The sequence below is a fragment of the Heterocephalus glaber genome, unplaced genomic scaffold (genome assembly GCF_053883595.1).
Source record: "Heterocephalus glaber isolate CG9 unplaced genomic scaffold, H.glaber_assembly_v1.0 deba00001764, whole genome shotgun sequence".
In the NCBI taxonomy this organism is placed as follows: Eukaryota; Metazoa; Chordata; class Mammalia; order Rodentia; family Bathyergidae; genus Heterocephalus; species Heterocephalus glaber.
The window spans coordinates 6069445-6094383 of NW_028258461.1; the positions used below are offsets into that span (position 1 = coordinate 6069445).

Genomic DNA, 24939 nt, shown 5'->3' on the forward strand with positions numbered 1-24939 from the left:
TATTTCAATATTGCTTAATATAGGTATTTTTGTTGCTTGTGTTTAAAACCTTTGAGGAATGATTGCTTTTCAAAGGTGTCTTCCAGATATAGCTTGTGTTTGGGTTTTGAGACTCTAATGACTCTGAGGTTATTTCATTTTCCTTATACCAGGAAGGAAAACTAATTAGATCAATCACAACATATTAGCCCAAATGACATAGTCAGCAATACCATAGCATCAAGCACAGCTTAGAAAATGACAATTTGTGGTAGTTATTAATCTATCACATTTAACTATGGGAGTTAAATTAAAACCAAGGACCAACTCAACATAAGTTTATAATGAATAAACTCTTCAATATAGCATCTTTTCCCTTTGAGGTGGAGAGTTACAAGGAGTTGGGGAGGGAGGGACAGGTAGAAAGAACAGGTAAGATTAGCGGTGAGGCCAGAGGACACAGAAAGATCACACAAACTCTAAGAAGTTGTTCAAGGCAGGAGAGAAATGCAGAATGAAAGAACAAAGATGTTAGTAGAATCACCTAACAGCAACAGGGAGGCTAGATACCAAATTTACTTTCCTTTAAACCTAATGATAAGAGAAGGAAAAAGAGAAAAAAAGAACAATAAGGGAAAAATCCAAATTCAGTGCAGAAAGGAACAAATAGGGAGATGAGGAGAAATGTGGGACAGCAAGAGAACAAGTGAGAAAGAGAGCAAAAGAGAACAGAAAGAAAAGAAAGAAAAGTAAAAATTTGAAGAGTAAAAAAAAGTAAAAATTAAGAACTAAAAATAAGAGAAAAAAATGTTTTTCTTTATACCAATAGCAATAAAAATTATGGGCCTCCTTCAGGGTATGTCTCTGCTGTCCCAGCAGGCCACATAGGAATCCGTGTGCATATAAGAGTCAGTGAGTCTCAGCCAGGCAGCAGCAGACCCAGCACAGTGTTCTGATGTGTCTTTATTGTAGAGATTCTCTTTACTTTTCCACTGAGCTTCAGTTTTCATCGAGGAGCAGAGAAGCCCTCTTTCTGTTACTAACTTCTGCTCTATCTTGTGGCTCTCAGGACAAGGGTCTTTATAATCTCCTGTGCCTCTGTAGTGTGGGACCAGGTAGCAGAAAAGCCAGAAGGCCAGAGGTGCGGCGGGGGCGGGGGGTGGTTGGGCCTTGCAGGAGAGCTGTGGAGCTTCACGCTGCTTGTCTCTCCTGGCTGGTTGCTCTTGGAGAGTGTCGGATGGGGGTGGGGCTGCAAGTTGCCCCTGGGACCTCACCGTGGCGTGCGTGGGGCCTGGGATGGCTGCGGAGCTTCAAGCTGCTTGAATTGGGTTTTTTAATTTGGGGGGCCTGATAGTTTTTCAGTTTTTTATATATTCTAGATAGTAGTCCTTTGTCTGAGGTACAGCTGCTAAAAAATTTTTCCCACATTGTAGGTTGTCTCTTAGCTCTGTTGGTGGTTTCTATTGCAGTGCAGAAGCTTTTTAATAAAATGAGATCCCAGTTGTCTATTCTTTGTGCTAGTTCCCATGCTACTGAGGTTTTGTTTATAAAGTTTTTTCCTATGCCAATGTTACAATCACTTTCCATTCATTCCACTTCTAAACATGAGACTTTGGGGATGTATTTTAGATATAATCCACAAGACTCCACTCTTGTATCCCCAAAGGCTCATGTTCATATTGTTAAACAATATGCACTTAGTTCTATCTCCAAGACTCACCAAAGCCTTAACAGTGTCAGCATTGCTCAAAAGTTCAAGTTCAATTCTTCTCTGGGACTCGGGGCAAAATCTTATCCATGAGCCCCATAAAAAAAAAAAGTTGACAACTTCCAACATAGAATGACATAGGATAAATGCTCCCATTCTAAAAGGTATGAATAAAGGAATAGAAAGCACTGTCAGACCAAAGCAAGATCAAAAACCAGCAGACAAACACTACATCCTGTACCTCCATTCCCAGCATCATGAGCAGGTGGAAGTGTGATGAGAGCCCTGAAGAACTTGGGGAGATCAACCTCTGTGGCCTTGGTGGTTGCTGACCAGGCTTTTCTCCACCTAGCTCTACTCACTGCCTGCAGCTTTCCTGGCAGATGTTCCACATTCCTGGCATCTCTAGGCTCCCAGTGTCTCCACTGCAATTTCTCTTCTCTCTTGTAGCTTCGTGCATCACACTATGAAAGGCTGCCTTCAGGGACTCTGAACCTGTCGTACAATGCCTGGCCTCCTAGGCCTTCCTTTGAAATGTTGTTGGAAGTTTCAGTAACTCTTGTATTATCTATCCCTGCAAAACCAGTACCATTTGGATAACACCAAGTCTGCTGATAGAAGGAGAATTAGGTAGACGCACTTAGGGTATGGCCTCAGTGGCTTCTGAATACCAGAGGGAAGACTCTTGATCATCTCAATTATAGGGAAAAAATATTTGTAAAATTTAAAACTTTTTACAATAAAAGAACTCAATAAACTGGGAAAAGGAAGGTACCTCAGCATAATAAAAATCATATATAAAAACAAATGGTAAACATCACATTTAGTGGTGAAAGACTAAAAGTTTATTCCCTAAGATGAAGTACATGGTAAGAATTCTACAGTTTTTTGGAATGGAATTGTGAAATTAAAATTTTAGTTTTTGTTCAAATTGCAAAGACTTTTTTGCTTTATTTTTTATTAGTACGCATTTGTCATACATATTGAACACATTCATTGTAGGGAGTTTGTACCTGTACATAATATATCTTAATTCTTTTCTATCCCATACCCCTCCCCCACCTTCAAAATCCCCTCATCCCCCTCCCCATTTACAAAAGCTTTGTTTCCATCATTTTCCTTTCATTCTCTTTTTCCTTTTCCCTTCTTTCCATTCCTCTTCCCCCCTCCCTTGTTCCCATTCGCATTTGAACTTGTTCCTCCTATTCCCAATATCTATCCTCCATTGTGTTCCCTATTCACTCTTTGGGTTTCTCACACAACAGAAATAATGCTATATTTAAATGCTTGTGTCTGATTTGTTTCACTTGAGATTATGGTCTCAAGGGACATCTATTTTCCTACAGATGACTCAAGTTTATCCTTCTTTATTACAGAAGAGTACTCCATTGTATATAAATGGCACATTCTCTTCATCAAGGCTGTTTCCAAGATTTCACTACTATAAATTGTGCTGCTATAAACAGGGTATGCATATATCACTGTGGTATGATGCTTTTAACTGTTTTAGGAAGATACCCACAAGGGGAACAGCTGGGTCAAATGGAACCTCTAGTTTTAGTTTTTTGAGGAATCTCCATACTGATTTCCACAGTAGTTGTACCAGTCTACACTCCCATCAGCAATGGAGAAGGGTTCGTTTTTTCCCATAGCCCCTCCAGCATTTGATATTGATTGATTTCTTAATAATAAGCATTCTTTCTGGAGTGAGATGGACTCTCAGTGTTGTTTTAATTTGCATTTCTCAAATTACCAGTGAACATTTTTTTTCATATATTTATTTGTTGCTTGTATTTCTTCATCTGAGAAATGTCTATTCATTTCAGATGCCCATTTGTGGATCAGATCTTTACATTTAGGGGCTCTGACTTTTGTTAGTTCTTTATATATTCTAGATATTAGTCCTTTATCTGAGGAGTATTGGTAAAAATTTTCTCCCATTCTGTGGGTTGTCTTCTCACCTGTTCACAGTGTCTTTTGCTGTGCAAAAGCTTTTTAATTTGATGTGATCCCAGTTGTTGATTCTTTGTAATATTTGCTGTGAGATTGGGACTTTTTCATAAAGTCTTTGCCTACACATTCCCTCATGCCAAAAATTGAACCTAGACCCATATCTCTCCCTACATACTAAACTAATATCAAAATGGATGAAAGATCTAAACACAAAACCAGAAACAATCTTCTGGAAGGTAGAGTAGGTAAAACTCAAGAATGCTATGTTTTACTACCTGATTTCAACATAGTAGGAATTTTTTTTTTTTTTTTGGTTCTGGGGATCGAACTTGGGACCTTATACTTGCAAGGCAGGCCACGGAACCCCTGAGCTAAATCCCTGGCCCAAGGAAAATATAATAAAAAATAAATTAGAGTAGTCAGTTATCTCTGCAGATAGTATGGGTCTGGGGGGGTGTTTTTTGTTTGTTTGTTTTGTTACTAGGAATAGAACCCAGGACCTTCTACTCTAACACTGAGGTATATGCCAGCCTTCTTTTTACTTCCTTAATGGTACCTTGTGCAGCATGAAAGTTCTTGATTTTAGTGTGGTACAATAGTTCTAGTTTCATTTTGTCACTTTTACAATGAATCTGCTTATGCTTTTATTCACACACTGTTGTTGCCTTCTTCTAAAATTTCATTCTGTTCTATTTTCAGTGCATATTAGTTATCCAGAGCTCATAGCATATTAATATATGCATATAACATTTTATTCATTTACACCTCCTCATTACCCTCTCTTCCTCCTCTCTCCCCATGCCCAATCATGTTCCTCTTTTCTTACAGTCTGATGCTGTGATCATGTAAGGAAAAAAACCTTAAAGACTTCACACTCAAAAATGCCCACTGAACAAATAAAGGAATTTTGCAAAGTGGCAGGGGATGAAATGAACACACAAAAATTAGTTGAATTTCTACATACTAACGTTGAATAATTTAAAAAATTATGAAAACATTTTTATTTGCTGAAGCATCAAAAATAATAGAATATTACTGATGGAGCATAGTGGCCCATGCCTGTAATCCCAGCACTCCGGAGGATGAAGCAGGAGGATTGCTATGAGTTTGAGGCCAGCCTGGGCTACATAGTGAGTTCAAGACCAGCCCTGAACTGAATAGAAAGACAATGTCTCTAAATAAAATAAAATACTTAGGAATTACTTAACCAAGGAAACAAATATTTTATAATGAAAATACAAAATATTGCTGAAATTAAAGAAGATAAATGAATGGAAACACGTTTTATATTCATGGACCAGAAGACTTAATATCATTTTAATGTGAATATTAAACAAATTGATGTACTATCAATACAATCCCTAAAGAAACTCAAAAATGTTTTTTGAAACAATAAACCTAAAATTCATAGGAAACATTAATGAAAATGTTTCCAAATAGCCAAAATAATCTTGAAAAATAACAAGATAGGAGAATTCACACTCCCTGATATCAAAATAATTACATAATTATAGTAATTGAAACAGTATACCACAAATAAACTTTTACATATTTGGGACCTTGCCCTTGCGAGGCAGGCAGCAGAACCATTGAGCTAAAACCCCTGCCCTCAATTCCATGCTCCTAGGGTGGAGAAGGTGAGCCAGTCCCAGTAACCAGAAGGAGGCTCCCCCACTGGCATTCCACGCACCTAGGACAGAGAAGGTGAGCCACACGGGCACCAGAAGCACCCCTCTCCCCCGAGGAAATGAGAAGACACTTAAACAAGCCTCAAAAACAGACTTCCAGATCACCTACAGCAACCCCAAAGGGAAACGAGAGGAACAATCTGATACTCAACCACCTGGACTCTCTGAACTGGCAATAAAAGAGGATCTGAAAAAAATTAAATCAGAAATAATTACTCAGATAACAGTAAAGATTGTGCTCATAGTGCAAGACATGATTAATAAATCTAGAGAGGACACAGATAAAAAAATAGAGGATCTGAGGAACACGATGGAATCCCAACATAGAAAACAAATGGAATCCATAAAGCAGATGCAAACACATTTCCAAGAGATTAAAAACTCCATCGAAAGTCTGCATAGCAGAATGAACCAATGTGAGGATAGGATTTCAGATATAGAAGATAAGATTGCAATTAGTGACCAGGAAAAGAAAAATTGCTTTAACATTGAAAGGGAACACGAGAAATCAATCCAGCAGCTGCTAGACGATGCAAAGAAGAATAACATAAGACTGATTGGAGTCAATGAAGAAAGAGGAGAGAGTGCAGATGACATGAAAAAAACTGATCACGGAAGTGATGGTAGAAAACTTCCAAAGCAGGGGAAAAGAACTTAACATACAGATAAGTGAGGCATATAGGACTCCAGCTAGCCTTAATCAAAAAAAAAATCTACACATAGGCATATAATAGTATTCCAGAAACCCAACAGAAGAACAAAATTCTACAAGTAGTGAGAGAAAAGAAACAAATCACATACAAAGGAAAGCCCATCAGAATCACAGCAGACTTCTCAACACAAACCATCAAGGCAAGAAGAGCTTGGAGTGATGTATTTCAAGCCCTAAAAGAAAACAGCCTCCAACCCAGATTGATGTACCCTGCAAAACTATCTTTCAAAATTGATGGAGAAATAAGATACTTTCATGATAAAGAGCACCTCAGGAACTTCATGAATACCAAACCAGCACTCCAAAAAATTTTAGACAATACCCTAGGAAAAGACAATGAGGATCACAACCCCAGGAAGCCCAGCAGAATGAATCCATTGGGCATGACAAATTAAATGTAAAGGAGGAGAATCCAACAAAAAGAAAAAGTCACGTCAAGGCTTTTAAAACTTTTAATTTCATCTCCCTAATGAGTGTATAATTCAATCTTGTCATTGTACTGATTAGTATTTTTCTGATTCTAGAGCTGCACAACATTCCTTGTGCTGTACTGGCTATTTATTATCTTCTTATGTCTACTTTTTAATTGGGTTGTCTATTAATGAGCTGTAAGAGTTCTTTATATATTCTGTTCATAGGTTATATGCATTGTAAATATGGTCTGTTTAAGAACTACATTGCATTTTAACGGTGTCATTTAAATTTCTAAATTTTGATGGAATCTCATTTATCAATTTTTTTCTTTTATACATCATGTTTTTTTGTATCCTAGGTAGTTCTTGCCTACCCTAAATTCATAAATATTTTCCCTTATAATTTCTTCTTAAAGTTTTATAGTTTTAGGCTTTCACATTTAGGTTCATAGATCCCTTCAAGTTATTTTTATGTATGGAAATAAAGGTTTGAGGTTAATTTTTTATATATGGATACCAGGTGTTCTACTGCCGTTTGCTGAAAACACTATCTTTCCCTCGACTCTTGAATTGAGTTTATATTCTATAAAATGTTAATGTTAAATAATCTTTGAAAACTCAGTGGACCATATATGTGTGGTTCTATTTCTAGATTCTCTGTTTTATTCCAATGATCTATATGTCTTTCCTTACACCGACACTGCCTTGATTACTGTAGCTTTAGAGGAAGTCTTAAAATTAGGTACTAAACGTCTTCCAACACTGTTTTTTTTTCTTTTTACTTTTCTAGGTCCTTTGTACTCCTACATAACTTTATTTTCAATATCCAGTTCTTTATTTATAGCAAGTATACACAGACCTGAATTTTTATATATACCTTGTGTTTTCTAATCCTGCTAAATTCAAATAGAAGTTCTAGGAGCTCCTAGAGATTTCTTAGTATTTTCTCTGTAGATGATCATTTCATCTACATATAAAGATTTTGCTTCTACCTTGCCAATGCTATCCTAATTGTGTCATTTTACTGCCAGACTATTTTGGTTTAGGCCTATGTTTCAATGTTTAATGGACAGATGAAGAGTAGGCATATCTGCCCTTGTTCCCCACCTTAAGGAGAAAGCATTGTATCTTCTCCATTCATATAAGGCATTTTTGCTGGAAGTATGGAACACATGTCTTTAATGTGTTGAGAAGGATCTGTTCTACTTCTAGTCTCCTGATAGCTTTTACCATGAACAGCTTTAGAATTTAATCCAATACTTTTTCTCCAACTAGTGACAGGATCATATGGCTTTTTCCTTTCCTCTGTTACAATGATGATTTTTGGGGGTGGGTCTTCCAATGGTGAACCAACAATGCCATCCCTATACTAAAACCACTTTCTACATACTGCCAGATCTGACTTCTAATAGTTTGTTTTGTTAAACAAATTTCTATCTATGTTCATACTTTTTTCTTCGATTATCTTTATCCTGTTTTAGGATTAGCACAATGTGGATTTCCTAAAATGAGGGGAGAAGTGTTCCTTCTTTTTTCTGCTTTAAATGTTTGATATAATTTATCAGTTAAAATGTATATGAGCCTGTTGTTGTCATATAGGTAGGTTTTCAAGCTAGGAATATACTTTCTTTAATAGGTGCTATTCAAATTTTATATTTCCTCCAGAGTTAGTTTCAGTAATTTGTCTTCCAAGGTACTTCTTAGAAGTTGTGACACAAAATTCTTCCATTTTGCATTGTGCAACAAAATTGTTTTCACTGCTTCCCCCCACATTTCACATTCTCCAGTCTGCATCAGATCTTGATCACATGCCAGATGTCTAATAAACAACTCCAGGATTCCAAAAGCTCATCCATCACACAGGCCAAGTGGCACAAGATTGTGGTTGTGGGGTTAGTCACTGCAATTTAGAAAGACCATCATCAAGAAATCAAACAATAACAAATGCTGGAAAGGCTGCAGGGAAAAGGAATCCTTCATTGTTGGTGGAAATGTAAACTTGTACAAGTACTGTGGCAATCAGTGTGGAGATTCCTCAAAAAACTAAAAGTAGAAATTCCATTTGACCCAGGTCTTGTACTTCAGGGTTTCCTGGCCTGACAGCACCATCCCTTGGCCCCCAAGACTGCGTCTGGCACACAAATCCTCCAGCTTTCTCTCCTGGGCACTTGCCAATCCAACTCATCTTCTGTCCTGGCCTCTGACTCCAGGAGATAGAGGGGACATTTTGGCCTCCACCAGCCCCCAGACCTTCACTTACCACCTGAGGGGTCCTGCCCAGGCCAGCTACATCCTGGGAGGCTACCTGGAGGCTGTCCTTGTAGCCAGGGACCACTGGGGCAGACCCAAGACCCATGGTGGAGATCTGTTTTGAGCACAGCTGCTAGGTCCCTATGATACGAAGAAAATGTAACTTGCAACGTGAACCCTCTGTTGACTGGGGAGGAAGAAGCTATCTGTTACTATAAGGATGAAGATTCTGGTGAACTCTGGTTCTGTGCCCGGCCCCTTGCCCTGCCCTGTGACTCACTGGTAGGACATTTAGCTGGACATTACTGGAATGTGACCACACCACATGAAGATGCCCTGTTGGCATGGAATCTGACAGACAAGGTCCTCCCTCAGGGTATCGGCACAGTCCAAGTATCTCAGGAAAAGAACAGGAAGCTGGTTCTGTCTCCTGAACAACCATGCTACCCTGGGATCCCAGCCCCAAAGCCCTCTGGCTTCTACAACCGAAATGTGTGGCACTCTCTGGCCTGCTCCAGCAGGTCCTTCCCCACCACTGACAGCATCCTGGGGTGCCTGGACAGCCGCATTGTCCACCTGATGGGGGACTCCACGCTTCGGCAGTGGTGGGAGTATCTGCATGACACTGTGCCCTCCCTGAAGCCAGTGGATCTACTTGCTATATATCATTCAGGATCCCTGATGGCTGTGGACTCAACTCGGGGCATAGTGCTGCACTGGCAGGCCCACAGCTGGCCCCTGTGCACTCTCCGCACACCTGTGGCCTCCCTGCACTCAGTGGTCAGGGAGCTGGCAGGCCTGGCTGGGAGTGCCCACACCATGGTGGTGCTGGGCTTGGGAGCCCACTTCACCACCTTCCCTCCGTCCATCTTTGTGAGATACCTGGCAGGGATTCGGGCAGCTGTGACAGCCCTGCTGGCCCGGAAACCCAGTACTCTTGTGGTCATCAAATTGGCCAACACTGGCTACAAGTCCGTGTATGGCAGCAACTGGTTCACCCCCCTAGGTGAACCAGCTCCTTCGAGCTGCCTTTTCTGGTCTCCGTGTGGCCTTTGTGGATGCCTGGGAAATGACCTCCAGCCTGGCCCTGCTGGACAACATTCACCCGGGGAAGCTCATTGTCTGAAATGAGGTGGACCTACTCCTCTCCTTCATCTGTCCCACCTGAGTGCTTTTGTGGGCCCTGAGGCCTGGGGCCTGAGCATAATTGTGAAGAGAATTATATGCATAATAAAACTTCTGGGATAAGGGGACATGCCATCAACTTCTCTCACTAGAAGGCTGTAATCTTCCTTACTAGTCCAGGTGATTTTATTCTTGCCTCACGCCAACCTCTCTTCCACTCAGAACCAGTGATCATTTGAAAAACATATGAGACCATGGTGTTATACTCTGCTTGAAAGCCAGTGGCTCCCATCTTCTTAATATAAACCCAAACTTCTTACCACAGTCCTCTAAATCCTGCATGAAGGCCCTGCCTAACTCTGCACCTTATTTCTCACCACTCTTCCATGACCCTTTGTAGTTCAACTCTGAATCTTCTTGCTGGTTAATCAGGTCAAGCTGTCCTGCCTCAGGGGCTTCTGTCTGTTGTCCCTATGCTTGAAGTGCCTGCCTTTCTTCCAGATTCTCCTATGACTAGCTTTCTTCTCTTTCAATTTCTTAATCAAACATCTTCTCACAGACTTTTCCTGTCCACCCAAACTTAAAGAGCCCCCTATCTCCTCCTCACCCTGCCCCACATCACTAACTACAACCTATAATTATTTCATAGCTACTATTATCATTATTGCTTACTTGTCTGTCTGCAGAATGTGATCTCCACGAGGGACAGGAAGTTGGTCTAGCCTGCTTACTGTTGTGTTCCATAACCTACAGTAGTGCTCGAGACACTGCAGATATTAAATAAATATCCACTGAATGAGCAAAATAAAAGAAGTTGTCAAATTTATTTCAAAACAAATTTTTGAAATATGCTTTCTATATCCTTTTAAATTCGGTAAAATCTGTGATAAGGTCTCCTAGGTCTTGATATTTTAATTTTTAAAATGTATAATTAATATTGTGTAATAGGAAGAAAAGGTCTAAAGGAGCAGGGGAAGTGGGAGGGGTAGGGGAAAGGAAAGAAGGGAAAAGAAAAAATATGAGAAAAGGAAAAACATGGAAGCAAATTCTTTGCAAATAGGGAAGGGTGGAGCGGGTGAAGGGAGGGCAGGGGAAGGGGAAACAAAATAAGAACCAAGATACTCATGTAATGGCACAAGATCCCAATTATATATGTAAATGTATTTTATACCTAAAATGTACCAATAAACTTAATGGGGAAAAAAATAAATAAAACCCCTGGCCTCAAATGATTTTTGCCAAGGGTGTCAAGACCATTTCATGGGGAAAGGACAATCTTTTACAGAAACTGTGCTAGGAAAACTAGGTATCTACATGCAAAAGAATAAAGTTATGAAAAGCCATCTATAAAAATTAATTCAAAGTGGATCACAGACCTAATTATTAGACTTAAGACCATGAAACTCTTACTACTCAGCCATAAAGAACAAGAAACTAGAGACATTTATAGCTAAATGGATGTATATTGAGACGATACTCTTAAATGAAATAAATAGGACACACATGTGTAAATACTGAATAGTTTCTCTAGTGTGAGAAAGTGAAAGTGTAAATAAGGATTAAAATAATTAAAACGAATAATTGATAATTTGAAATAGGAAGAAAAGGTCCAAAAGTGTAAGGGTGGTGGGAGGGGAAGGGGAAAGGAAAGGAGGGAAAGGAAAAATTATGAGAAAAGAAAAAAATGGAAACAAAGTCTATGTAAATAGGGAAGGGTGGAGGGGGTGAAGGGCGCACAGGTAATAGGAAAAAAATAAGAACCAAGATACATCATGTACAGATACAAGCACTGAATGATAAAGGTAAACGTATTGTATACCTAAAATGTACCAATAAAATAATTTAAGGAAAAAAAAATGACTATGAAACTCTTAGACAAAAAATAAGACAAAACTGTATAACATTTGACTTGGCAGTGATTTCTTGAATATGACACCAGAGGCAGTGGCGACAAAAGAAAAAAAATTTTAAATTAGACTTTATGAACATTTCAAAAATTTGTGCATTAAGACACTATTAGCAGAACGAACAAAAAACCCCACAGAATGAGAGCTATTTGAAAATCTAATAAGAAATTGATAGCCAGAATGCATACAGAAGTATACATTCAACAAGAAACTCAACAACAATAAATAAACCAATTCAAAAATGGCCAAAGGATTTGGACGTTTCTCCAAAGAAGATATACCGATGATAAACACATGAAAATGTACTCAGCATCATTAATCATTAAGGAACTACAAATCAAAACTGCATTGAGGCACCATCTCACTCTCATTAGGACGGCTAACATTACAAAACAAAAACTAACAAGTGTTAGGATACCGGAGAAACTGAAACTCTTGTGCAATGTTAGTGAGCATGTAAAATGGTACAATAGTACAGTGCTATAGAAAAAAGTGTAGTGCTTCCTCAAAAAGTTAACAACAGATTTGCCACACAATCAGGAAATTCCACTTCTGGGTATATGCCCAAAACAACTAAAAGCAGGGTCTAAATAAGATCTATGAACTTGTGTTCATAGTAGTGTTATTCACAGTAGCGAAAATGAGGAAACAACCCAAATGTCCATTGACAGATAAATCGTAAGATGGCATATGGACACACATAAATGGAACATTATTCAGCCAGAAGAAGGAGAAAATTCTGAGCCCAACCTAGGAAATTTAGTGAGACCTTGTTTCAAAATGAAAAGTCAAAGAAAGGCTGGAAATATAGCTTCAGTGCAATGGCCCTGAGTCCAATACCCAGTACTGAAAAAAAAAAAAAAAAAAAACAAGGAAGGGGATTCTGGCTTATACCATGGATAAACCTTGAGGATATTATACTAAGTGAAATAGGTCCATCACAAAGGGAAATATCATGTGATTTTATTTATATGAGATACTTAAGTCAAAATTATAGAAACAAAAATTAGAATGGTGGTTGCCAGGGCTGGCAGGTGAGGAGAATAGGGAGTTATTATTGGTTAATTAGTTCAGAATTTCAGTTTTATAAGACCAAAAGAGTTCTAGAGATGAATGGTGACCACTGAACAATATTATGAATGTATTCAACAACACTGAATTGTACATTTTAAAATGATTAAATGGTAAATTTAATGTTACATGTATTTTACCACAATTTTTTAAAGGCTTGAAGGCCTCAATAGAAAAATAGCCAAATACACTGATAGATAATTCACAAAGAAGAAATGCCTAATAAGCATCTGAAAAGGATGCTTAATGAAATTATTCCAAAATGAACATCAATAAAACAAGGAAATATTTCAATCTATCATCAAAAAAAACCCTTATCTTTAATGCTAAGGATAGAGCTCGAGGTTACAATCCTTGCCTAATCTGCATGAAACCCTGGGTTTAATCCCCAACATTGCAAAAACAAAACAAAAAATAGGAAGATAAAAAGATACATTTTCAACAAATTAAATTTAATAATTTATCTGAGCAAAGAACAATTCACAAATCATACAGCACTCAGATTCAGAAGAGGTTCAGAGACCTCTACACTCCAACAGGTGGGGAGTGCATATTTATAAGCAGAATTAGGGAAGTAAAGCACCAAACTAGGTTGTTTACAGCCAAGAGGTTGGCTTATTCGACAAAAAACTGATCAGTTGCCAGATTGTGATTGGCTAAGATCCAGTTGTTATATAACAATATGCTCTGCTAGAGTTTAGATCTAAAATGTCCTCCAAAAGTCTCAAGTGTTCAGAGGTGGGTATTTCTGGAGGTGATTGGATAGTGACAGTGCTACATGCATCAATAAATTAATCCACTGATGAGTTCATAACTGAACGTGCTGACAGAAAGTAGAGCTGGTCAGAAGTAGTGGGTTCCTGGAGATATGCTTTGGAAGGAACTATTCTTGTCCTTAGTTCCTTCCATCTCTCTATGTTTCCTGGCTGCCTTATGGTGAGCATCTTTCTTCTGCTGTGTCCTTCTGGCATGCCATTTCTGCCTTTGAGCCTCCAGATCATAGACTGATGTTATGGTTTATATCTGGATGTCCCTGCAAACCCACAAGCATTCATAGGTGGAGCTATGGGGAGGTGATTGTATCATGAGGACATGATACACATGAGTGGACTAATCCATTGATGAGTTTATAGCTAAATGTGAGGTGAAGCCTGGTGGGAGGAAGTGTCACCAGGGTTGTGGCCTAGAAGGGTCTATCTCCTTCCATCCTTCCTTGACCCCTCTCTGCCTACCACTGCCTTGTCATCAGCGGTCTCTCTTCTGCCATGCCCATCTCCCATGCCACTCTGCCTTAGAGCCAGTGGACTATAGACTTAAATCTCTACAAAATTTGAACCAAAACAAATCTTTCCACCTTTAATTTGCAGATACAGAGTATTATGTCTTAGTGACAAGAGAAGTAACTAAGACAATTGAATCATCTGAAACTATGAGACAAAAACAAAATTCTCCTCCTTTAAATTCCAGATGTTAGGTATTTTGTCCTAGTAATGAGAAAGTGACTAATACAGAAAATTAATACCAGAATAGTGGGGTCATTGCTGTGATTGTACCTGATCATGTGGTTCAGAAGCTTCTGGTTTGGAGAAAGAGTTTGGACAAGTTTGAAGATGCAGGCTAGAGAACCCTAGAATGTTGTAAGCAGAGCTTTCTAGGTGATTCTGGTTGGAACTCAGTAGACCACAATTCTGATATGAATGGGGACATTAAAGGCCAGGCTCAGGCGATTTCAGTTGGGAACAAGAATTTTATTGGGAATTAGACTAGAGGCCTTGCATATTATACTCTGGTAAAAATTTATCTACATTTTTTCCTATGTCCTGAGACTTTGGAGGAGGCTAAATTTAAGGGCAGTGAACTAATTGATCTGGTGGAGGAATTTTCAAGGCAGTCCAACATCCAGCTGTGGCATTAGTATGCCTGGTTGCTTTTAGCCAGTTATATAGTAAGAATTGGAGGTAAAAGGCAAGCAGAAAACTGTGAAAAACTTAAATTTTATCTAAAAAGGAGTGACATGTACAGTTGGGGTCAAAGTAGGTGTGGTGGCTGAGAAGATTAGTACCATTAAAAAGGAGCCAAGTATTTTGCATCAGAACAATAGGAAATATGCCTTGAGGGTATCTTAGGAATTGATCAGACCCTACTCATCTTGGGTCCAAGAATGTAAAGTGTAAACTCCTTCAAAAGACTTTATTTTGAGAAGATAGCCCTAGCGTGCCCTGCTCATCCAGAGGTGCCTAAGGAGGTGTTTGCCTGACTTCTTCCATCCAGGCACTCAAAGAACACTGCAGTCCTGGTCCAAGTGGGCCAGGCTACTGCTTTAATTGGAAGCCATTCTTGATGTCATCCACATGATGCTAGTTTTACCAGTACACAGAATGTAAGAGTTGTGAGGTCATGGAAGCTTCCATCCAGATTTCAAAGGAAGGCCTGGGAGCCCAGGCAAGGAGCCCCTGAGAGTGAAGAGCATGAAGTTGGAGGAGTTTAGCTAAAGGTGCAAGAGAGTTGAAAAGAAGTTGGAGAGCAATCTGTAACATCTGCTAAGGGAAGCCACAGACCCTGAGTAGAGCCAGCCCAAGAGATACTCTATGTAGGCTGGAACTGGCAAGGCCAGCAGGAGCTACCTAAGCCCTTTGGAGCTCACATGTCACCACCACATGCCCCGGGTGCTGGCCATGGAGGTACAGAATTTAATATTTGCCCTGCTGGTTTTTGGTCTTGCTTCATTCCACTTCCTTTCTATACTTTTATTCTCTCCTTTTGGAATGAGAATGTTTACCCTATGCCAGTGATGACGAACCTTTTAGAGCTTTCAGTAATACAAACAGCCCGCTGTGGCATGCATACCATAGGTTCACCACCACTGCTCTATGCCACTGTATGCTGGTTTAGATCTAGAATGTCCCACAAAGGCCTCATGTGTTTAGAGGTAGGATTTTTGGAAGGTGATTGGATCATGGTGACATTGTACACATCCATGGTTTAATCCACAGGTGAGTTCAGAGTTAAATGTGTTACTAGGAGGTGGGTCACTGGAGGAATAACCTGAAAGGGTAGATCTTCCTCTCTGGCTCCTCCCTTTTCTCTCTACTTCCTGGACCCATGAGCAGCTTTCCTCTACTATATCCTTCCACCATGCCCTTCCTGCCTTGGAGCCAGACAACTTTGGATTTAAAATGTGAGCTAAAATAAACCTCTCTCTTTTAAGTTGTGGGTGTTGGCTATTTAGTTCCAGCAATGAGGAAAGTGACTACAGCAAAGTATTTAACTTTCTTTTTTATTTTTATAGGGGCTCACAGCTAGGAGCTTTCTTTGAGTCTCAGTGGAGGCTTAGGAATTGGGCTTTTCAGCAAAGTTGAACTGTTGACTGTGGTGACTCTTACAGATGGACTGAATGCACTTTGGATAGTGAAATGGACAGAAGCCTTTTGGGGGCTGGGGCAGAATGCTGTGGTTTAGATCTCATGTCCTCTGAGGAGAGGTTTTCTGAAGGGGCTTTCTGAAGGTTATTGGATCATGGGGACATTATACTTGCCAATAGATTAATGCATTGGTGAGTTCATATCTGAATGTGCTGTTAGGAGGTGTGGCTGATTGGAATAAGTGGATCGCTGGGCACGTGACCTGAAAGGGTGTATTCTTGTCTCCAGTTCCTCCTTTCTCTGTCTCCTTCCTGGATGCTATGGGGTGAGCAGCTTTCCTCTGCCAAGCTGTTCTGCCATGGCCCTGCTGCCTTGGAGTCATTAGCCATTAACTGAATTCCTTGAAATAATGAGACAAGATAAACCTCTCTTATTTTAAGTTGTAGGTGTCAGGTATTTTGTTCCAGTGACAGGGGAGTGATTAATACACACTCCTACTTGAGTTTCAATTTGTTGATTTACTAATTTAGGTTGTAGCTCATTAAGTAGAAATTCAAGATATGAGACAGCCTTGGGCCAAATTTAAATTTTTACTATCAAATTAGGAAAAAATGACAGTGATACCAATCACTACTAGACACATTATTAGAAAATCTAGTAATTCTACTTTAAAATTCTATTCTGCATATGATCTTAAACTCAAACATTATGCACACAGGTTTTCATTTTAGTATAATTTACAATTAGCACAGACTGGAATCCACCAACATTTAACAACAGAGCATTATATTGGTATAATGTGAAATTAGGTAGCCATTAAAAATTATGTGAAATCTGGGTGTTATGGCATATACCTGTAGTTCCAGCTGCTTGGAAAACTAAGATGGAAGGATCACTTGAGCATAGGAGTTTCAGACCAGCCTGTGCAACAGAGCAAGACTATTCTCAAAAAACTGATGTTATGATTTTTTTGTGATATATGGGAAAATAAGTATAAAAAGCACCACAAAATTTTATAATTAATAGGTTCACATCAAGGTTTCTAAAAGGGAAGATAAGAAGTCTGGAAGGAAATAACCAAAATATTAAAAATAGCATTTTCCTGAGAGAGTTAAAGACATAATATTGCAGTGATACCTGCTTACTCTTGTTTATACCAGCACAACTCATGATAGCTAAACCTTGGAAGCAGCCTACATGCCCCATCAACAAATAAATTGATAATGAAATTATGGTATTTATACACAATGGAGTACTACTCAGCCATAAAGAAGGATAAATTTGAGTCAGTTGTAGGAAAATGGATGCACCTTGATATCATAATGCTAAGTGAAATAAATCAGAACCAGAAGGTTAAAGATCATATGGTTCATCTTATATGAGGAATCTAATAAATAATTTGAAGAGAAAAATAAAAGATAGATGAGGAAACAGGGAAATAGACTTTGTGGAGATGGGAAAGGGATGAAGGGCTGGGAAAAGATGGGAGGAAGGAGAGAGGAAGGCCAAGTAAAAAGGATCAGGATGTAATATGTGCATGTACCAATTCCTAATGATGAATGTTTTTATTATGTATCACATATATACTGATGAAAATGGGAAAAACCAAAATTAGTTATTTCTCATTGGAAATGGAAAAAAAGAATCAAATTTAAATTCTAGAACTGAAAAATACAGTATATGAAGTGTAAAATTAAACAAATGCAACCTATTTCATTAATTCTACTCTTAGTCTATCCAGAGTGGTTGGAGAAAACAAGAGTCAGTGAGGATGAACACAGATTAACAGGAATTATCAAATCTGAAGAACAGAGTGAAGAGATTTTTAAAAATGAATAGAACTTCAGGGACCTGTCTAAAACCTCTATGTATTTAAAAATTTACTCATGGAGTTCTGTAAGTAGAAGAGAAATAAGATAGTAAAAATGCATTTTTGAATCACAATGGTTGAAGTTCTTAAAAATATAGTGAAGACATAAATTTATAGAATCAAGATACTAAGTGAAACCCATACAGAATAAATATGAATGAAACTATATTCAATAGTCACAATACTAATATTAGTATTACTTTGAAACATACATATCTACATATACACATCTATATGTTCACATTCACCTATATAACTGCATAGACAAAAAATATATGAATACACAGTCAAAGGAGTTAACTGGAAATCCTGCAATTTTTAATCTGAATTGCAATCATCAGTACAAATTCATGATTCATTTTCCTCTTTCTAAAAATCACTTAGCTCTTAGTTTTGTTTGTGCAAAGGTTTAGAAATAATAACCCAGTAGCAGTAAGCATTCCTAACCCTTAGATAGTGGTATCGAAGTAGCATTTCCCTGCAAAAGAGGCCAAGTCCCCTTAGCAAAAAAACTGACCCTACATTACAGCAAGCAGTGATTACGATGAGTCTTAACATCTTGTTTTGCCAGTAAGAAAAAAAGCTATCAAATCCTAATGAGATCTGTAAAAAGAAACCAAAAATCAATTTTAAGATATCCCCACTGGTCAAGAATGACAAAATTTGAGCATCAAAAAGACAATATCATCTGGGTGTGGTGGCTCATTCCTTAATCCCAGCACTTGGGAGGCTGAGGCAGGATGATTGCCATGAGTTTGAGACCAGCCTGGGCTACATAGTGAGACCTTGTCTCAAAAGACAAAAAACAAAACAAAACAAAACAAAACAAAAAAGACAATATATTTGATGGATTGAAAGATAGCAATCATTAAAAAATTCATAAATTCATAGTAATTTTTTAAAAAATTCATTCTCACCAGTAGAGTTTACTGGGATATCTATTCATTACTTTAAAAATTGTTAAATAAAGGGAAAACATCAAAATTCTGTCATATCTTTCCAATATGAACTTTACTTCAGAGTAGCCAAATAGTTGATGAGGAATAGTCCTTTATAGAAAAATTTCTGCTAATAAATACAAGAGAAAGATAGAGTTCAAAAATCACTGTTTTGCAGCCCTTATGACACAATGTGTCTAAAAATTATCACCACTAGGTATCATCACTACCCTTAATGGTGAAATGCTGATGGGAAGATTTATAATAGATTGTGCTGCCAACACCTAAACTTACTGATTAATCTTAGCATCATTAAAAGTTGGGCAACCATACAATGTGCCTTCTGATAACCATGGGAAATAGACAGTACCTACCATAAAATTATTTTAACAAATAATGATATTAATAAAATAATTTTAATTTAATCAAGTCTCTGTATATAACTGCCTAATTACAGGAAATATGTGATGCAGAGAAGCAAGCTAAACAATACCAAGAGGATGTAATCAGATAAATCCATGTGGGAAATCTTTAATAATAAATAACTGATTTCTTCACCAAATAAATGACATTTAAACATTGAATGGGGGTGCTGCTATAAGACTGGCTTAATATTCATACCAACCAAAAGCAATGTGTAAACCTTGTTTGAATTCTAAAAGTTAAATACATTTTTTTAAATTACACATACAAGAAATTTGAAATTTGAGTGTAGATATTAAAGAAATCCTATTCACTCTATGTGGCTATGCCTTTTTCTGAGTGTCATTACTAGTAATGCAGTAGTCAAATGTGTCAGGGCATTGTCTTGCTCTGATAAGAAATGACATTTAAAGGAATGAGTTAGTCTACCTCTAGGCAAAGATTAATTTTAATTGCTTAAGTTATCACATAAAAGTTTGTTGAGGAACTTTATAATGGATGGATTAGGCTACCACTATCTGAGCAACTTGATGGACCTTATGTCTTTGAAATGAGACAACAGGCATACTGTGCCTTAAGACTTGATGGAACAGGACCTAACACAATGCATGGCACACAGTAGGTGCTCAAGAAAAAATCTGATAAATATGGATTTACATCACGGCTCTGGGACTCACTCCACCAATTGTTGCTGATTAAATACTTCCCTCTGTTCCCTCTGGAATGTATAGATGCCCTTAGCTCGTGGTTAGGATCACCAGTGGTCCCTTATGACACTGCTGCTGTCACTTTTACCAGTTCTCATCACTCCCCTTGCTACAACCATTACAGACTCAGATTCTGCTCCTGTGACCAAGTTGCTACTCTTGTTGCTCCATGTAAATGCAGACATTTTCCTTCCTGTCACGACAGCTTACGAAGACTGGCCCAAAAGTGGCCATTAGCTCTCTGAGGCCTCTTCAAGTGGACATCTCTGTATCCCAAGCAGGAGCTGAGACCACACAGCTGGGCTAGGGCTGTCTACTTCTGTGCGCCTGCTCATGGGCTTTTACTGTCCAGCTCTCTCCTGGGTTATCAAAATGGCTTCATCCATGCTCTCCCACCTCTGAATCCTGAAGTACCCTCGACATCCCCCGGCCATCCTTTTGTGCATGGTAAGAGGAATTTAGGTGCTTCATGGCCTTCATTTCAAAAGTACCCTAGGGACCTGCCACCATAGAAAATCCAGAGCTCTGCATGTAGATAGCCCCATCCAGGATGCTCACTAGCCATAAAGAAATAAAAAGCCATCTCCTCCAGGAAGAGAAACAAAACACAAGAGGAGGAGACAGCAAGCACAAGCCATGTTTAGAATAAAAGGAAAGAGCTGAGCAAGCAAATGAAGGTCTTTACTGTGAAAAGTCATGCCAGGCAGAGGTATCATGAGGGCTTCTGGTGCTGTGGCAGAGATTCACATCCAAAAAGGAACATGAACAAGAGCTGAGCACAGCAGCACAAGATTTCAGCTTCCAATATAAATATGAGGGTGAAGAAAGGACATTTTCTATTTAATCCTGGTACATAACACCAGTTAGATGTGGCAAAATATTTAAACATTTGCAGTTCCAACATCTAATTATTAATTTAAGTGGATGAATGGATAAGTGGCAAACTGATGGATTGGTTGACCATAGAATACACTATCTTCCCACCAAATATGCATGTTATTAAATCTTGTTCAAAGTGTATCTGTGCTATTGTTTATGGATATTATTGTTGCTTTTCCAGAAAACCATTATGAGTGACTAAATCATGTACTAGCTTTCTTTCCCCTAGCCCTTTTAGGAAGAGTTCATGGTCCCTAGCCAGTCACCCATTCTTGGTTATAGATACCCAGAATGCAGACATATTGCCCAGCAAAAAGACCAAACTGGTATGAAGGCAAATCTTGCCAGAACCAAACCACTGGTCAATGAATAGTAAAGTGACCCCCATTAGTTTTTGTCTACTCCAAATAACTTGACAGAGTTAGAGTATCTATCTCCCCAAGATAAATTATTTTGTCTGCTCCCATCCCATCCACTCCCAAACTGAGAGAACATCCACTCTCTATAGAGTCTACTCAGGTTTATTTTTTTAATCATTTAGCAAACACCTGATAGTGCTCACTAGGAACTCTTTGCCTATCCATGCAGGAAGCATACAGCTACTACTTTCTACTCCGTTCCACACTGTCCCCTTACACCAACCTTGTGTGTGTGTTTCAACCGGGCAGGGCTGGGAGCATGTACATCACCATTGAAGCAGACATCCACTTATTTGTAATAAACACTTGGAAGACAGAAAGAAAAATTCTCAAAGGCTGTTTATTAAGCTCCCAACATCCTTGGGTGCCATGTTGGGCACTGCAATTACAGAAAACGTTTTCGATTCTGCTTCTTTTTGGACTCCTCGGCTGGGAGTCCCAGGGAGCGGGCTATGGTAACCACTCTTCATTTTTCTGGGCCATTGTAACCCTAATGAAATCCATTCTGATTGCAATTAGAACAATGCGCAGCAGGTGAAGCCATATGGAGTGTGGTCATCTTGAAGCAGGAGCTGAAAAGGGGCTATTGTCTACCCAGCTCGGCACATTTTCTAAAGTCCAGTCCCACCTGGTCCTGGCACATCCCTGTAAAAAACAGGAATTGTTTGAGGGCTGAAGCTTCAATCCATGCCCAATTAATTACAAGGAGGGGAGTGGGCCGCTGAGTGTCTACTGTGTGACAGGTACCATGCTAAACATTTTCCCAGGCCATCTCATCAATATCTCAGTGAGCCACCTACCATAAACCACATTTTCCAGAAAACTAAAGTCCAGAGAGGTCATTGGGCCTGCCTTAAATTGCACAGCTTGAACCAGGTAGCACCAAGAGGGCCATGACAGGATCAAATTTCCTAACAGTAATATTTAAGCATCTGCCATTACAAGGGGAATTTGCCATTGCAGTCTCAAAATTTTGTTCTGTTCATATTTGTTTCATTGCTTGGCTTGTATAAACAGATGGTTCTTGTAAAAGATTTATTTTTCCAGAGAGTCCCTAAACTCTCTTTGTGCTCTAGTACACAACTACAGATTGAGGGCAGCTGCTGACTACATAGAAGCCCCTGCAGCTCACCTGACCTTTCTACTCCCATTCAGAAGTGGATGGGTGGAAAATCAGATTCCAGAATCATGAGTACAGTTTCATTTTATATTGCTCACAAGGATGACTGCACTGATGTAGGCTGGATAAACTGAGGTTTGAAAAACTGTTTCACTCTACACAATAATTTTTTTATTGGAGCTACAGTACCTCTTACCTTCTCTCCTCCTCCCTCTTCCCCCTGCTCCTCCACCACATCTGCCCCCGCCACAGCTAACCCAGCCAATATAGAACAGATAAAGGAAACTTACAGTCCACAGTTCAGGGTCACATTGGTCTATTAAAGCCTAACAAAGAGTAAAGCTTTATGCTGAAGAAAACAGGTTTACCTTGAATTTGTGAATTGAGAGGCTTTTGAAGGAGCCAGAGAAAACCTTTAATATTAGGCAAAACCTATTATTCCATAGGCTGCAATAAAACAGTATTTAATTCTAGGTGTCCACGTGGCCTAGCACATAACCCCTAGAAGAATGGGCATTAGGCAAAGAAAGGAGCTTAGATTCTAATTAGAGAATTTAATTATTGGGTATAAACACTAATAATGACAGAACTGTGCATTTGTATGCAAATATGTAAAATGATTGATGGGAAGAGGTATTATTTTCTAAAATAGAACGATTTACTCTTCTCAAGACCTGTATGAATTCCTGTCACTGAGTTCAGCTCTCCCTAGAGCCCCTCTCTAAACAACTATCCTCACATGGCAGGGTCAACCCTACTCCAAGTTTAGCAGAGTGCCACGGCCCTAGTCCTGTGAGTTTCAAGGCTTCTTGCCTAATCTTTGGGAGACTAGGTAGGTGAACCTTTGCCTCAAGATCCTAAGCCCCAACGCTAGAAACTGGCCTTGTGCCTCACTTGCAAGACCCCAAATTCCTGCCATCAGCCCAGCTGGGTCTCTATTCTGATCCTGTGGCTCTTCATCTCACAATTCACTTGTTCAGTATCTTACTCTAGATCCTGGAAAACAAGACAGAGCCCAAAAGTCTCCTCCTGCAGAGTGAGACACCTCCACTCAAACCCCAACCCCACACCTGGGCCCTGTGTATAGCTTAGCAGCCTGCCTTTCTGAAGCTGTTCCCACCTCCCTGATGCCATGGTTCATGCCAAGGCCTTGCCCTCACTCCACTGCCTCTATCACACCAGGTATAGGTAGACTTGGTTCAACGTTAGCAAACTATTCCAAGCTTGGCTTAGACACTCACCTTCCCTGAATCTCAACTTCCAAAGTAATCTCTAACAGTGTTACAAGTCCTATTGCCATGCTCATCCTCGCATGTGGATGTGGGCATGAGAAAGCTGCAGCTTACAGACTCAAGTATATGGGAAAAATAAATGAGACCTTCTCCAGGACCTGGCTGAACTACTGCAACAAAATGATTTGGAGGCAAAAGAATGTTTTGAAGAAGGTGCGGTAATCCACACGCTGACTGCTTTAATTTAATAGTCCTTCCTCCATGCTCCTGAGTTGTCGAAGCCAGAGACTAACTAGAACCTATGAGTCAAGGAAGCAATTTAGCTAGCCATCATTCTCATTCCTCTGGACAAAGAAAACTAAAGCACTCAAATATGCTTAGCTTTTTCTCTCATAAAACAATTCTTCTACAAATATCTCTTCCTCTGTAGAAATAAGAAACATCATCAGAAAAACATGAAATGTCAAAGAACAGAGAGAGAAGAAAATACTCATGCTCGTAATATCAAAGTTAGGAATGGGCCAGGGATTTAGCTCAGTGGTTTTGCTGCCTGCTGCACAAGCACAAGGACCCGAGTTCGATCCTCGGTACCAAATAAATAAATAAATAAATAAAAGTCAGGAACAATGATTGTTTCTCTACCCTTTTGCTGCCTACAGCAGCTGAAATTTGTTTTAGAAGTGCAAAAGTTGTGAACATCCTAATACCCAATAAACAACTGCTTTTTTACCCTTGTCCAAGTATCTGCACTGTGGGAATACTGTCTTTTTCACGGGGATGCAGCAAGCAGGTTCAAAAGCAATGGATTTAAACCTGTCCCTACCTTGTCCCTATCCCAACCTTAGATTCACCATCATCAGAGACAAATATTAAGGGCACTGACACAACTTCAAAAGATTATACACATGTGTACTCACTATCCTGCCATTTTCGGAAAGTTTTTAGGTTACTTCAAAAAGGATTAGAACCAAGTATGCTGGTGCACACATGTAATTTGAGCACTCTGGGAGGCTGAGGTAGGAGGATTGCAAGTTTGAGCCTAACCCAAGCAATTTAGTGACTTAGTGCAACCTTGTCTCAAATTTTTTAAAAAATGGCTGGGGATCTAGCTCAGTGCAAATGCCCTGGGTTCAATCCCCAGTACTGCAAAAAAGAAAAAAGGCAGGGAGGCAGGCAAGAAGGA

At 39.2% G+C, this 24939-nt stretch overlaps 1 long non-coding RNA gene and 1 pseudogene across 1 annotated transcript in view; one reads left to right on the top strand and one right to left on the bottom strand.

Annotated features, from left to right (window-relative positions):
- The window catches only part of LOC147821096 (uncharacterized), a 212488-nt gene that overhangs the window by 143767 nt on the left and 43782 nt on the right, over positions 1 to 24939 (bottom strand). The window lies entirely within an intron of this gene.
- Positions 8851 to 9920, top strand: LOC101709803 (NXPE family member 3-like; annotated as a pseudogene).